This window comes from Anomaloglossus baeobatrachus, chromosome 8, assembly GCF_048569485.1.
Source record: "Anomaloglossus baeobatrachus isolate aAnoBae1 chromosome 8, aAnoBae1.hap1, whole genome shotgun sequence".
In the NCBI taxonomy this organism is placed as follows: Eukaryota; Metazoa; Chordata; class Amphibia; order Anura; family Aromobatidae; genus Anomaloglossus; species Anomaloglossus baeobatrachus.
The window spans coordinates 32,535,127-32,550,520 of record NC_134360.1 but is presented as its reverse complement, the minus strand read 5'-3'; positions in this window follow the sequence as shown (position 1 = coordinate 32,550,520).

Below are 15,394 nucleotides of genomic sequence, written 5' to 3'. Positions count from 1 at the left end.
CTGTCTCTTTCCCTGGCTGCATTGTGACATGCCAACATTCCATTTAAGGGCGTGACTGCGCATTCTTCTGAAGTTCTGGCTGCACTGTGGCTCCCAGCTCCATTCGCTTTAATGGAGGCAGGTTTTTCGGCGAATAACTGTAAAGCGCGGGGTTAAAATTTCCCCTCAAAACATAGCCTATGACACTCTCGGGGTCCAGAAGTGTGAGTGTGCAAACTTTTGTGGCTGTAGCTGCGACGGTGCGGATGTCAATCCCGGACATACACACATACACATATACATTCACACATTCAGCGCCCGGGATAGTAACTGTCTCTCTGTTTCTCTCCAATTCTCTATCTGTCTCCCCCTCTGTATATATCTCTCTGTCTCTCTATCTTTGTCTGTCTGTCTCTTTCTCTGTCTGTCTCTGATTGTCTCTGTCTCTTTCTCCGTCTGTCTCAATCTCTTTCCCTGTCTGTCTGTCTATCTATCTCTTTCCTTGTCTGTCTATCTATCTCTGTCTCTTTCCCTGTCTGTCTCTTTCCCTGTCTGTCTCTTTCCCTCTCTTTCCCTGTCTGTCTGTTTCCCTGTGTCTGTCTCTTTACCTGTCTGTGTCTGTCTCTTAACCTGTCTCTCTCTTTCCCTCTCTTTCCCTGTCTGTCTCCTTCCCTGTCAGTCTGTCTCTTTGTCGGTCTCTTTGTGTCTGTCTCTTACCCTGTCTATGTATGTTTCTTACCCTGTCTGTGTCTGTCTCTTTCCCTGTCTGTGTCTGCCTCTTTCCCTGGCTGCATTGTGACACGCCAACATTCCATATAAGGTCGTGGCTGCGCATTCTTCTGAAGTTCTGGCTGCACTGTGGCTCCCAGCTCCATTCGCTTTAATGGAGGCAGGTTTTTCGGCGAATAACTGTAAAGCGCGGGGTTAAAATTTCCCCTCGAAACATAGCCTATGACACTCTCGGGGTCCAGAAGTGTGAGTGTGCAAAATTTTGTGGCTGTAGCTGCGACGGTGCGGATGCCAATCCCGGACATACACACACACACACACACATTCAGCTTTATATATTAGATTGCATTTTGTTAGTACCACTGAGACTTTCACCCAAGGGCCCACGAAAACCTGGAGCCGGTCCTGGCGTTGGTGTTAAGTGCTCCAGTCGAACTGAAGATATTGCGGATTTATCGTAATTGGGGGCTTATTTAAGAACATAGTTTGGGGACCAAGGGTGAGGGGATGGCAGCTAATACAGTATGAGGAGTGAGGGGAAGATGGGTTCTATTACAAAATAGAAAGCAGGAGGGGGGAATTTGAGGACACAGTTTGAGAAGCAAGAAGGGGATGGGAGCAGACAGTATGAAGAGCGAGACAGTGTGAGAAGGGAGGGAGGATGTATGAGGAAACAGTATGGGGAGCGAGGGGGGATGTATGAGGACACGGTAAGTGGAGTGAAGGGGGAATGGGTGCGGACTCAGTATGGTGAGCGGGAGGAATGGGTGCAGGAATAGTTTGGAATGCAAGGGGGGATGGATGCAGACAAAGTATGGTGAGCGAGGGGGGATGGATGCAGACTTGGTATGGTGAGCGAGGGGGGATGGATGTAGACACAGTGTGGGGAGTGAAGGAAGATGGGATGGGTGGGAACACAGTATCGAGCACCAGGGGGAAGGGAGAAATTTGAGGACACAGGATGAAGAGTGAGCCAGGGAGGAATTAGTGCACAGTATGGTGTGCAAGGAGTTGCATGAATGAGGAAACAGTATATAAAGAGGGGATGTATGCATACACAGTATGAAGAGTGCAGGGTATGGGATGAGTGCGGACACAGTATGGGGAGTGAGAAGTATGTGTGAGGAGACAGTATGGAAAGTGAGGGGCTAAATATGGCAGTATGGTTAGAGGGAGGATGTGACAGGAGACAATATGAGGGAGGGAAATGTGTGATGAGCCTTTTGAGGGGAATAATGTGAGGAGACTTTATAGGGTAATAGTGTGAGGGGGCACAGAATGGAAACTGCATACTGTGTGTGAGGGGTGGTATAAAATGGAATATTATGGAGGACTTTGTAAGGGCACAGCCAAGAGGGCGTAGTATGCCGAAGAGAAGGAGTGTGACGAGGGCACAGAGTATTAATACTGGGCAGTGTAGGAGGACACAGTGTAGAGGACAGTACTGTTGTTCCTGTATGATCTGCAGTCTGATGACGACTGATGGCAACTACTCCCAGTATCCTCTTACCATTGTTACATGGGTCCATGTAGGTAGGGGCCCTGGCAAAATTTTGTTTGGCACTCCAGTTACACCACTGCTAATGAAGACATATTAGAATGATGTATCCTATCAGTTTTGCTCATGTAAAGGTTCTGGTCGGGGAATTGGAGGCTAATGGATACTTTTTTTTTCTACAGACTCCTACTTAAAGGGGTTGTCCATTACTATGTTTTGTTTTAGAAATGGTGGTCCTAATAAAGGGTTAAAAAAGCAACATATACTAGTCCATTTGGGCTCTAATGTTACTCTGTACGGTGGCCTCAAACTGGTGTTATTGCTTTTTCTTATGCCCTGTGACCGCTGCAGCCAATAAGTGGCCACTGATTGACGGCAGCAGTCACATGATCCCCCAGCAGGAGAGGCAGCGAAACGACAAGGGGCAGCAGTACGGAGCTCATGTTATTGAACATGAGACCATATTATTTTGACCACTTACCAACACGCAATGATTAATAAAGGGACAGGAACAATATAAGGAAGGGGAAGCGATAAATGCCGGTACGATATATTGGACACGAATAGTTAATAGTCCCGTACACTTTGTTTTTTGCTGCCATTCTGACACATAGTAACTAAAGGACATATTGTTAAGAGAAAGCATCTGCGGAGCTGAATGGATGTCCTTGTAACCGCACAAGCGAAGGATTCCTTCCCATTCGCTCAGCCCTGACGTGACACACAAATGCGGAAAACTATATCGCAATCAAAGAACGGCATTTTACTGCGCAATGTGAGAAAAAAATAGTCAAGGACTAAATCATATCTACGGGGAAAAAAAATAAAAATAGAGAACCTGATGCAAACTATTAGTAATCACCGCACAATCGCAGAACTCAATGTGACCGGCCATAGAGGGGAGAATCATTTTGCTGGTATTTCCCATATTTGGCTTCACATATGGGGCGGGGAAAAACGAATGAACAGGTCGCACCCCCCAAAAAATTGCATTATGCACTGGTGTCTTCTATAAATCAGATGAGGTTTACATTCAAGTTAATAGCTGGGCAAAAAAATCTGTATTTCATCCGTTTTTTATGGCTACACTAGGTGCAGTACCTGGCGTTGCCAGGATAGTAACAGTCTCTCTGTCCCTCTCCCACTCTCCCAGCCGCTGTCTGTCTCCCTCTTTGTCTGTCTCTATCCTCTTTCCCTGTTTGTCTCTTTCCTTGTCTGTCTGTCTCCGTCTGTCTCTTTCCCTGTCTGTCAATGTCTGTCTGTCTGTCTCTTTCCCTGCCTTTCTGTCGCTCTCTATTTCTTTGTCTGTCTATCTCTTTCCCTGTCTGTCTCTTTGTCTTTCTCTTTGCCTGTCTGTCCCTGTCTGTCTCTGTCTGTCCCTTTCTGTCTCTTTCAGTCTGTCTGTTTATGCCTCTTTCTGTCTGACTGTCTGTCTCTGCCTCTTTCACTGTCTGTCTGCCTCTTTCCCTCTCTGTCTGTGTCTATCCCTGTCTGTCTCTCTGCCTGTCTGTGCCTGTCTGTCTCTGTCTGTCCCTTTCTGTCACTGTCCCTGTCTGTCTCTTTCAGTCTGTCTGTCTCTGCCTCTTTCCCTGTCTGTCTGCCTCTTTCCCTCTCTGTCTGTGTCTTTCCCTGTCTGTCTCTTTCCCTGTCTGTCTGTCTCTGCCTCTTTCCCTATCTGACTCTTTCTCTGTCTGTCTTTCTAGCTCTCTATCTCTGTCTCTCTATCAGCTCTCTCTGTCTTTCTCTGTCTGTCTTTATCCGTCACTCCACCGATATCATATTACCTCACACATAAGCTTCTTATATTAGGAATGTCCTTTGTCCCTATAGCAACCAATCACAGCTCCTATTAATGACCTGTAGGTTCCAGCTCCATTGACTGTAATGTAAGCAGGTTTTTTTAGCGAATAACTGTAAAGCGCGAGGTTAAATTTTCCCCTCAAAACATAGTCTATGATGTTCCCTGAGTCACATGAGGTGTCTGTGCATAATTTTGTGATTTTTAATGCATCAGTGCGGATTCCTTTAGTGGACACACACACACACACACACACATACACACACACACACACACACACACACACACACACACACACAGATAAACACACATATACAGACACTCAGCTTTATATATTAGATTGCAAATCTTTAACATAGAAAACGGTAAATGGTCCTGTAAATTATTAATAGATGCTGCTGTAAAAAAAAACCAAAAAAACAAAAAACAAAAAAAAAAAAACGTATTGCACACAGATAACAAAGTAGAAAAAAAGTTTTCTTGATGAAAAAAAACCTAACATTTTTTTTATATGGTAGTGTGAACCTGGGCTTAGTTTGAAGATATAAAAAAGTATCAAGGGACTTCACTTCCCCACCTTCTGTTCTTGTTTATTCTCTATGGGTTTCCTGAAATAGGCAATGTCCCCCACTGTCACGGTTTTCTCCCCATTGTTTTGAGACTAGTGACAGCCTTAGGACTGGAGCCTTCCATCTCCATCTAGACTCCTCATTTCAATGTGGTTTCCTTTCCTTTGGCATCTCAGGAGTTAATTTCAGGTTTTATTGCCATGGCAAGGCAGGTCAGCTGTTGTTGATTTGGGCCCATGCCCATTTAGGTTAAATGCTGGAGCTTTCCCAGCAGTCCTTGCTGCTGTTAGACTCTTTTGTACTCTAGCCATCCTGGTGGAAGGAACTGCTGAGGTTTTGTCCTGTACCCATCCACCTGCTACTTTCGAGTCTTCTACGGTGAAGTTTGGTGTTTGTATCCTTCTGTTCATCCCCGATCTGTCTTTCCTTTCCCTCCATGTTTATTAATGTAGTGGTGCGTCTAGTGTACTCGTCAGCCTACTCAATAGACAGGTTGAGTTTAGGGCCAGTTGAGGGAGCCAGGTTGAAAAAATCTGTATAGGGACGCTAGGGAGCTCAGGACTCAGCTTGAGGTGAGAGTGGAGCACCCCACAAGACCTGGGGAGATTCTCGTCGCCAGGCTGGTGAAGGGTCAGGGGGATGTCACGGGTGGCCTGCTCGGACAGAAGGGAATGGATGGGGGTAGTAATGGATGAGGATGATTGTCTCGTGACGCTACCTGCTGTACGCGGCCAAGGATTAGCCGCCGCTGAACTCGTTGTCTCCGGGCGGATGGTTGTAGCAGCAAGGATGGTTCTGCTCCCAACAGGTGAAGCGGGCCCCGGGGAAGATGATGAGGGGAGTAGTGGCCGTTGGTGCCAAAGCACGGGGCAACGGCACTGGCAATCAAAAGACTGAGTCAGCTGCTTCGGTTCCAGGTCTTTTACTCACAGTTCTTAGATTGCCCAAGAGATACCAGTCACCGCCGTGATGGGCCCCAGTCGAGACCGGATCCATTGGAGGTTAGAACCGGTACAGCAGTCGGTGTCCTGAACCTGCTTGGGGACCTTGGCTATTAAAGTGTCCACTCCCGTCCCGTATGCAGGTGCTGCGGGTCCGTGGTGGGGCCTGACTTACATCACGACTCCGGACCCTATGTTGCACAGTGCTCCGGGAACTGTGGTGGCCAGAGGGACATACAATCCCCCTGTCGTGCAGATTCTAGTGATACAACGGGAATTCTGTTCCACCCTAGGATTCTGCACTCTGCACTGCGCCGGTCCCGAGGGAGTAATTAAGCTCTCCCCTGGGCGACCGTATTGACTCCTGCGTCCCACCAGAGCCACTGGTAAACCTATCTGCTTCATTCCTCTCCTGCTGGAGAGCTCTCTAACTGTTGTGTCAGCTCCTAACTTCCCCTAATGGCTGCTCCTTCCCCGGTTCCCTGTCATTAGTGGGTGGCAGCCCCCCATGTTTGGTGACTACCTTAAAACCCGAACCTAGACCGGTCCCCAGTGTGGAGGGCAACCTGATTGTGTGTATGAGTTTGTGTGTGGTGGAACCGGTACTGACCTCCTCTGGATCCAGGATAAGTACCGCACCTTAAGTGAGGTGCAGGACCCTGTGGCGACTGAAGCCTCAGGGGCGCCACAAGTGCAGGAGGTGCCCTCTCCCCCTCTCCCTAGTGGCAGGGACCTCCGTTGTATCGTGACCACAGTCTGTCCCTCTTTTTGTCATGCTTTTGGTAGAGCGTCAGATGCCCGTTGGTCTGATCACATGTCATGCGTTACATACGGACATCTCCAACTCTGTGCGTGACACCCATACACAGTTAAAGGGAGTGTAACATTTTAAAATAATTATTTTAATCAGTTTTCTTGTGCTTCATGTATTGTTAAAAAAAAGTTTTTTATATTAAGATCTTTATTTACAAAAAAAAATAATTGTCATGAGAGTGTGTGAATTGAAATGGGGCTCCTTGGCTGACCCTAAGACTGCCGCCCCTGTGCTGTCACTGATCTCGAAGGTAGACTTTATGGTAGCCAGGTTTGAGTCTCCAATGTGGCCCTATTTCCTGTCCACCAAGCCCTGATACTACTTTCCCCCACCCAGGGAGTGGGCTGCAAACCCAGTAACCAAAACATCACAAATATTCACAGACTAGGGTAAGTGAAAACTCATGCACACTGCACTCAGATACAAAGGAGGGACAGTGTGTGCACTGGGGAGTAACGCAAAAGGGGTAGGAAAAAAATACACAACTGAAGAACTCACACACCACGCAGAACCACAACCGGTCAGATCGCCATAGAACAGTATAACCACAGAAACCAAGGAAGCAGAAGCTATATCCGGCACTCAGCCCCAGAATCCAGAACCTTATAAGGGCTAGAGATCATGATCAGCAACCTGAGCTCCCAGCAGCTGATCACAGGCCAGCAGAAATTAACTTCCGCTGTACTGGAGAGCAGTGAAGCCAGAACCAGCTGATGCCCATGACCGGCTGTGCAACTAAAGAATCCCAGGCAGTTTGTCGGACTCTACAGTATGAACAGAGTAAAACGCCGCCATGACACCCAGCGAGTGCACCGCAGAACACCGCACGATAGTAATCTTGCAATTTTCACAGAGGCCACTGAGAATTTTTTTTTATAATCATACTTCCTGTTCTTTCAGGAACAGTTTACAGCAGACTCATTATCATCAAGTCTATGTGACCAGATGTGAAGCAATATACAAAAAGAAAAAAATCTACCAACTCCTTAAAATTAGGCAATATAAAAATCCGATCCATGATGTGATAAAAGCAACACATTGCAAACGCAACACACTTTCTTTGTCAAAGCCTGTGTGTTGTGTTTGAAATGCCTTTGCTTTTATCACATCATGGATGTAAAATAAATTTGTAATTTTAAGGAACTGGAAGATTTTTTTCTTTTTGTTCATTATCATCAGAGGTAGGACTACAATCAGTGGCATAACTAGAATCTGATGGGGCCTGGTGCAGAGTTTGAGCCTGCGCTCCCCTCATATGTTCGTCAGATGTGTGGGCCATTGTAGCATTATAGATCCTTTAAAGACATACAAGTTGCCCCCATTTGTGTAGTAATGTCCCTCATCCTGTACTAATGTTTCCCATCCTGAGCCACTTCCTGTTGAATATGTCCCCTATCCTCGTAAATATGTCCACATCATGGCCCAATCCTGGTGTATGACCCTATCATGGCTATTTCCTGGTATATATGGCCCTAGCCTAGTATATGTCCCCATCATAGCCCCATCCTGGTGTATGACCTTGATCATGGATAAAGCCTGGTATATATGGCCCCATCCTAGTATATATGTCCCCATCATGGCCCACCCTGGTATATATGACCCCATACTGGTATATATGGCCCCATCATGGCCTCATCCTGGTATATATGTTCCCATCATGGCCCCCTCCTGGTATATATGCTCCCATCATTGCTTATATGGCCCCATCATGTCCCCATCCTAGTATAAGTCCCAAGCATGTTCTCATCCTGATATATCCCCCATCCTGGTCTAAAGTCCTAGTATATAGCACCCCAACCTTGAATATAGCCCCCCTCACCCTGGTATATAGTCACCTCATCCTAGTATATTGCCACCCCATCCTGGTATATATCCACCTCATCTTGGATCTTCCACGGGTCCACTTCAAGCACCTAGTCGGAGTGAAATGGCCGTCGTCCGTTGAGCTCTCCCTCATCGTTCCCCCTCCCTTGCTGTTATTTGTTCATGTTATTTCATTTTGAACAATAAATCTTGGACTGAAGGCTGAGTGCCCCGTGACTTCTACCTTTTTTGGAATCTGCATCTAATCCTGGGACTACACACAGAGTGAGCACCACTTGTCCCAACAAGACATAGACTCCTTATCCTGGTATATAAACACCTCATCCTGGTATATAGCCACCTCATCCTGGTATATAGTCACCTCATCCTGGTATATAGCCACCTCATCCTGGTATATAGCCACCTCATCCTGGTATAGAGCGCCCCCCATCCTTGAATCTAGCCCTCTCATCCTGGTATATAGTCACCTCATCCTGGTATATAGTCACCTCATCCTGGTATATAGTCACCTCATCCTGGTATATAGTCACCTCATCCTGGTATGTAGACACCTCATCCTGGTATATAGTCACCTCATCCTGGTATATAGACACCTCATCCTGGTATATAGACACCTCATCCTGGTATATAGACACCTCATCCTGGTATATAGCAACCCATCCTGGTATATAGTCACCTCATCCTGGTATATAGTCACCTCATCCTGGTATATAGTCACCTCATCCTGGTATATAGCCACCTCATCCTGGTATATAGCCACCTCATCCTGGTATATAGCACCCCCCATCCTGGTATATAGCCACCTCATCCTGGTATATAGCCACCTCATCCTGGTATATAGCCACCTCATCCTGGTATATAGCGCCCCCCATCCTTGAATATAACCCTCTCATCCTGGTATATAGTCACCTCATCCTGGTATATAGTCACTGCATCCTGGTATATAGATACCTCATCCTGGTATATAGCACCCCATCCTTGAATATAGCCCTCTCATCCTGGTATATAGTCACCTCATCCTGGTATATAGTCACCTCATCCTGGTATATAGTCACCTCATCCTGGTATATAGACACCTCATCCTGGTATATAGACACCTCATCCTGGTATATAGACACCTCATCCTGGTATATAGACACCTCATCCTGGTATATAGACACCTCATCCTTGAATATAGCCCTCTCATCCTGGTATATAGTCACCTCATCCTGGTATATAGCCACCTCATCATGGTATATAGTCACCTCATCATGGTATATAGTCACCTCATCCTGGTATATAGCCACCTCATCCTGGTATATATCCTCTTCATCTTGATATATAGCCACCTCATCCAGGTTCCTATATACCAACCCATCCTGATAAACAGCCCTCCACCACACCTCACACATAAAAAAAAATATAAAATATAAAAAATATAAAATAATAAATTATTGTACTCAACCAACCCTACGCTCTCCCGGCATCCTCCTGATGGAAACTGACCAGTGTGTAAGTGGTGCAGTGCATGACGTCAGCTGTCAGCATATTCTCTGCTCCCCAAGCCCAGGATTGTGTGTGTGGGGAGCAATGAATATTCATGGCCTTAATCGGTGACCGGCACATTGCAGCACAGGGACAGCACAGGGGCTGGGCACTGCGGGCCCTTGAACCCCCGGGCCCAGTTGCAGTGGTGACCTCTGCGACCTTGGTCGTTACACCCATGATTACAATGACAGGTAACACCTCTGCCAATTACAATATTGGATATCGCAGCCCACCTCCACCTCCCTTCTTTCACAATGACTTTTTCACACACTCATTAGACGCTTCATTACAAAAGATTGTGGCTAATGTACATGTGCTATTTCCTGAAGTTAAAGTTTATCCAGGAAGTTAAAGTCTAAAAAAAAAAATAAGCCCCAGTTGCTATTGTGGAAATTGCAAGATTTTTTTTTGTGACATAAAAAAAGAAAAACACATTGGCAAAAATGTTAAAATAATACATTTAACAAAAAAAACCCTGATTTAATCAATAGCTCACTTTTGTTATCATAGTGTAAGAAAAGGAAGTTTCTTAAAGATTGGATGCCATGGGAATCCAACATTTTTTTCCCGCGCACATTGCTGAAATTTTCTGCATCAAATCTGCACCTTCTGGCAGAAAAACTCACCAAAAAATGCATGCTTTTTTGGTGCATTTTTGGTGCGTTTTTGGGCAATGCGTTTTTCTTAATGAATTCAATGACTGGAAGGGCTAAAAAGACGCAGGAAAAACCGCAACAACAATTGACATGCTGTAGATTATTATCTGCACTAGACTAGAAAAAAAACACAGGTCTGCTTTTTTTTTCCTGAAACAGCGCCACTCTTGTCTGGTGGTTATCACTGGTATTGCAGATCACTCTCATTAAGTTCTAATGCTACTTAAAGCCTATAGGGGTGCTATTTCTGGAAAAAAAAACCCTAACTTTTATATAATGCCAAACAAGTCTTTTTTTTGCTGAAACAGCGCCACTTTTGTCTAGTGGTTGTCAGTTGTATTGCTGATCACTCTCATTGAAATGAACAGCGTTGTTGCAATATAATTTACAGCTTATAGGGGCGCTATTTCTGGAAAAAAAAAACTAAAAACTTTTATGGAACGCCAAACAAGTCTTTTTTTTTCCTGAAACAGCGCCACTTTTGTCTAGTGGTTATCAGTGGTATTGCAGATCACTCTCATTGAAGTGAACAGCGCTAAGTTGCAATACCACTTACAGCCTATAGGGGTGCTATTTCTGGGGAAAAAAAACAACAAACTAAAACCTTTAATTAATACCGGACAATCTGATATTTAATTATGTTGCATTTAAAACATTATTTGATTTTTTTTTACCTATTATTTAGTAATAAATTATACAGGGGTGCTTGGAATTTGTAGGGTACCATCACAATGGATTTATACACGTTTCCTGACCCCATTGTCATATCATGTGCAAACAACAATGCATCAGTGCTTTAAATAAGAATTTACCAGCTCTATACATCCCAAGGACAGGGGACGACACTTAGGTCCTTTATTCATACATTTCCGGTTCCAATCGATATTTTTGCTTAAAAGCCTCGGAGACAAGAACAATTGATACCAAGGACGAATATGAAAAAAATGTTTGTCATTTCGCATCTCAACAATAAGTTCCTTTGCGCAAATAACTGATGAATATACAAAAGATGTTGACGGCACATCACAAACACATGTAAAACGGAGCAAGGGTTAGGTATAATTTTGGCTTAAAAGGTAAAAAAAAAATAATGATAAATAAATAGGACAAGCAGATGCATTTTTCTAGTATATTCTAAAGAAGCTGAGGGGGAGGATGCGCAGGTTGGAGGAACGCAGGCGGAAAACAATATTAAAGTTTGTAGCAAATAAAACTTTTGCTTTTGCAACGATAAGACTTCGTGGTTACAAAAAGCGAGGCATCAGTCTTTACAGTTACAGTCTTTCCTTGTGGAGGCACTCGGCTTGATGGTTACATAGTTGGACAAGGTGATGGTCTTTCATAGGTGTCTCCTGTATCTTGCCTCCAAGCATGGAGTGTTCGCTCCACACCACAGACAGAAAACGGCCCCTATGCAAGAACAATATATTGTTTTTATTATTATTATTATAATTATTTTTATTATTATATAATTATTAATAATAATATATTTTTTATTATTTATTTATTTTTTATTATTATTTTTTTTTTTACATTTTAGTGTTTAGAAATATTCAGACCTTGGTGAAGAAAAATAACTAAATTATTATTATTTGTATTATTATATTATTATTTTTTATTATTTCTTTTTTTTTAGATTTTAGTGTTTAGAAATATTCAGACCTTGGTGAAGAAAAATAACTAAATTATTATTATTTGTATTATTATATTATTATTTTTTATTATTTCTTTTTTTACATTATAGTGTTTAAAAATATTCAGACCTTGGTAAAGAAAAATAACTAAATTATTATTATTATTATTTATTTTTTTATTATTATTTTATTTATTTTTACATTTTAGTGTTTTTTTACATTTTAGTGTTTAAAAATATACAGACTTTGGTAAAGAAAAATAACTAAATTATTTGTATTATTATATTATTAGTTTTCTTTTTTTACGTTTTAGTGTTTAAAAATATTTAGACCTTGGTAAAGAAAAATAACTAAATTATTATTATTATTATTTGTATTATTATATATTATTTTTGATTATTTATTTTAGTTTTTTACATTTTAGTGTTTGAAAATATTTAGACCCTGGTAAAGAAAAATAACAAAATTATTATTATTATTATGTTTATTATTATATTTAGATTATTATTATTATTATTTTTTTACATTTTTAGTGTTTAAAAATATTAAGACCTTGGTAAAGAAAAATAAATTCCAATATTATTATTATTATTATTATTATTATTATTATTATTATTTAACATTTTGGTGTTTAAAAATATTCAGACCTTGGTAAAGAAAAATAACTAAATTATTATTATTATTATTTATTTTTTTATTATTATTTTATTTATTTTTACATTTTAGTGTTTTTTTACATTTTAGTGTTTAAAAATATACAGACTTTGGTAAAGAAAAATAACTAAATTATTTGTATTATTATATTATTAGTTTTCTTTTTTTACGTTTTAGTGTTTAAAAATATTAAGACCTTGGTAAAGAAAAATAAATTCCAATATTATTATTATTATTATTATTATTATTATTATTATTTAACATTTTGCTGTTTAAAAATATTCAGACCTTGGTAAAGAAAAATAAAATTGGTGTGTGTCATAATTATTTTGCATGTTAAAGTTGTTGTTTTCATCGGTATCATTTTGGCGTTCCATTTTTTTTTTAACTTTACAGCGTTCACTATAAGGATTACATCATTTTATTTTTGGATACATTGGTTTAGGAGGACACGGTGATCCCAAATATATTCATTTAGCTTTCATTTATTATTTATTTTTTTTGTATTGGGAAAAGTGTGCTGATTTAAACTTTATTTTAAAATAAATAAGTAAATAGATAAATTATATTTTAAAACTTTTTTAACTTCTTTTAAAAGTCTCTCAAAGGGACTTAAACTTTCCAGATTTCAGTATGATCTCCTATGAAATCCAGCCACAGAATTGCACAACTTAAAGCGCACCAATCTCCAGGATTTTCGTATATAAGCTAAAGCCAGTTCTATACCGGCACTATCAGGCTGATTCTATACATACCTGTAGTGGTCACCTTGGATGTTTAGGTTTTGAAATCCAAGAAAGTAAAGTTTATAAAATCGGCAGCTGCTTGAGTGACAGCAGCTGAGGATCAGATAATATCTGGGGGATATGTATACTTATTCTCTCCCCCTGTTAGAATTAGCATAAGTATTATACCATTGATGTAACTTTTCACTTCCAGGACCTGTTTGAGGTCATACCCATGTGACCATAAGGGGCGGGGCCTCAGCCAACAAAGCTGATATCAGAAAGCAACATTTTTCTGTTGACCGAGGCCCCACCCCTTCTGGTCACATGGGTATGACCTCACCACAGGTCCTGGAAGTGAAAAGTTACATTGATTGTATAATACTGATGCCAATTCTAACAGGAGGAGGGGATAAGTATGAATACTGCCCCCAGATATTATCTGCTCCTCAGCTGCTGTCACTCAAGTAGCTGCCAATTTTATAAACTTTACTTTGTTGGATTTCAAAACCTAAACACCCGAGCTGACCACTAAACGTATGTATAGAAACTGCCTAATAGTGACAGTATAGCACTGGCTTTAGCTTATATATGAAAATCCTGGTGATTGGTTCCCTTTAAAGAGTTTTTCCCATCTCCAAGCTCCTATCCCAATATGTAGTAGTTATAATAATAATAATAATAATAATAATAATAATAATATTACTAAATACCTTCAATAAGAAATGTAGTATAGTTCTCCTGATATAGCCATGTCTCTTACCTCATGTGCAGGGCACTGCAGCTTAGGTATCCATAGCTATGACCATGAGCAACTGACTAACTGCAATGCCCTGTACATGACGTAAGAAACATGGCTATATCAGGAGAACTATACTATATTTATAATTGGAAATATTTGCTAATAATATTATTATTATTACGACATCTACTATATATTAGGTTAGGATCTTGGAAATGGAACTTCCCCTTTAAGTTCCGCTGCCAGGGACTGAAAGCTGCATTTATGTGCTTAAACAGCAGAAATCTGAGTAAGCTCTACTACTTATTGAGATAGGATCTTAGAGATGGGAATACCCCTTTAAGTTGTGCAATTTTCTGGCTGGGTTTCATAGGAAATCATACTGGAATATAGAAAGTTTAAGTATCTTTGGGGAACTCTAAAAGAACTAAAAATAAAAAAAAAAACTTTTAAAATACACCTACTACATATTGGGATATGATCTTGGAGATGGGAACACCCCTTTAAATTCTGATGCCAGAGACTGAAAGCTGCATTTAACTGCTTCAACAGCAGTGATCTGAGCAAGCTCTGATCACTGCTGTTATGTCAGAGTCACACTTGCGAGTGTCTCTCGTGTAACTCGCTTGAGTCTCGCATCGGCATCACCCCGTACGGCCACACACTTTCCTGACAGGAGCCGGTCAGTTGCATGTATCTCTATGCAGCTGAGACTTTCCTGTCTGGAGAGTGCCAGGCCGTGCTGGGTGATGTGATGCGAGACTTGTGCGAGTTTCACACGAGGCACTTACAAGTGTAACTCTGGCCTTAGAGATGGCGGCTCTATAACTCGGTTGGCACTTGTCGTGTTTGGTGTAGACTCAATTCCTTACACCTACTACATATTGGGATAGAATCTTGGACATGGGAAAACCCCATTAAGTGCCGCTGTCAGAGAATGAAAGCTGCATTTAAGTGCTTAAACAGCATAGATCTGAGCAAGCTCTGATCACTGCTATTAGGCTGGAGTCACACTTGCGTGTGACTCGTGCGACTATCGGATCGCACTGCCCGGACCGGCTGGCTTCTCTTCTGCCAGGAGCAGCTCTGCTGTATGTATTTCTGTGATGCTGACCCGCTCCTGTCAAGAGAGCTGCGGCCGGTCAGGGTAGTGCGATCCGATATTCGCACGAGTCACACGCAAGTATGACTCCAGCCTTAGAGATAGTTGCCGGCTGTTTAACTTGACTGGCTCCTGTCTTGTTCAGTGTGGACTCAATTCCTTACACCTACTACATATTGGGATAGAATCTTGGAGATGGGAA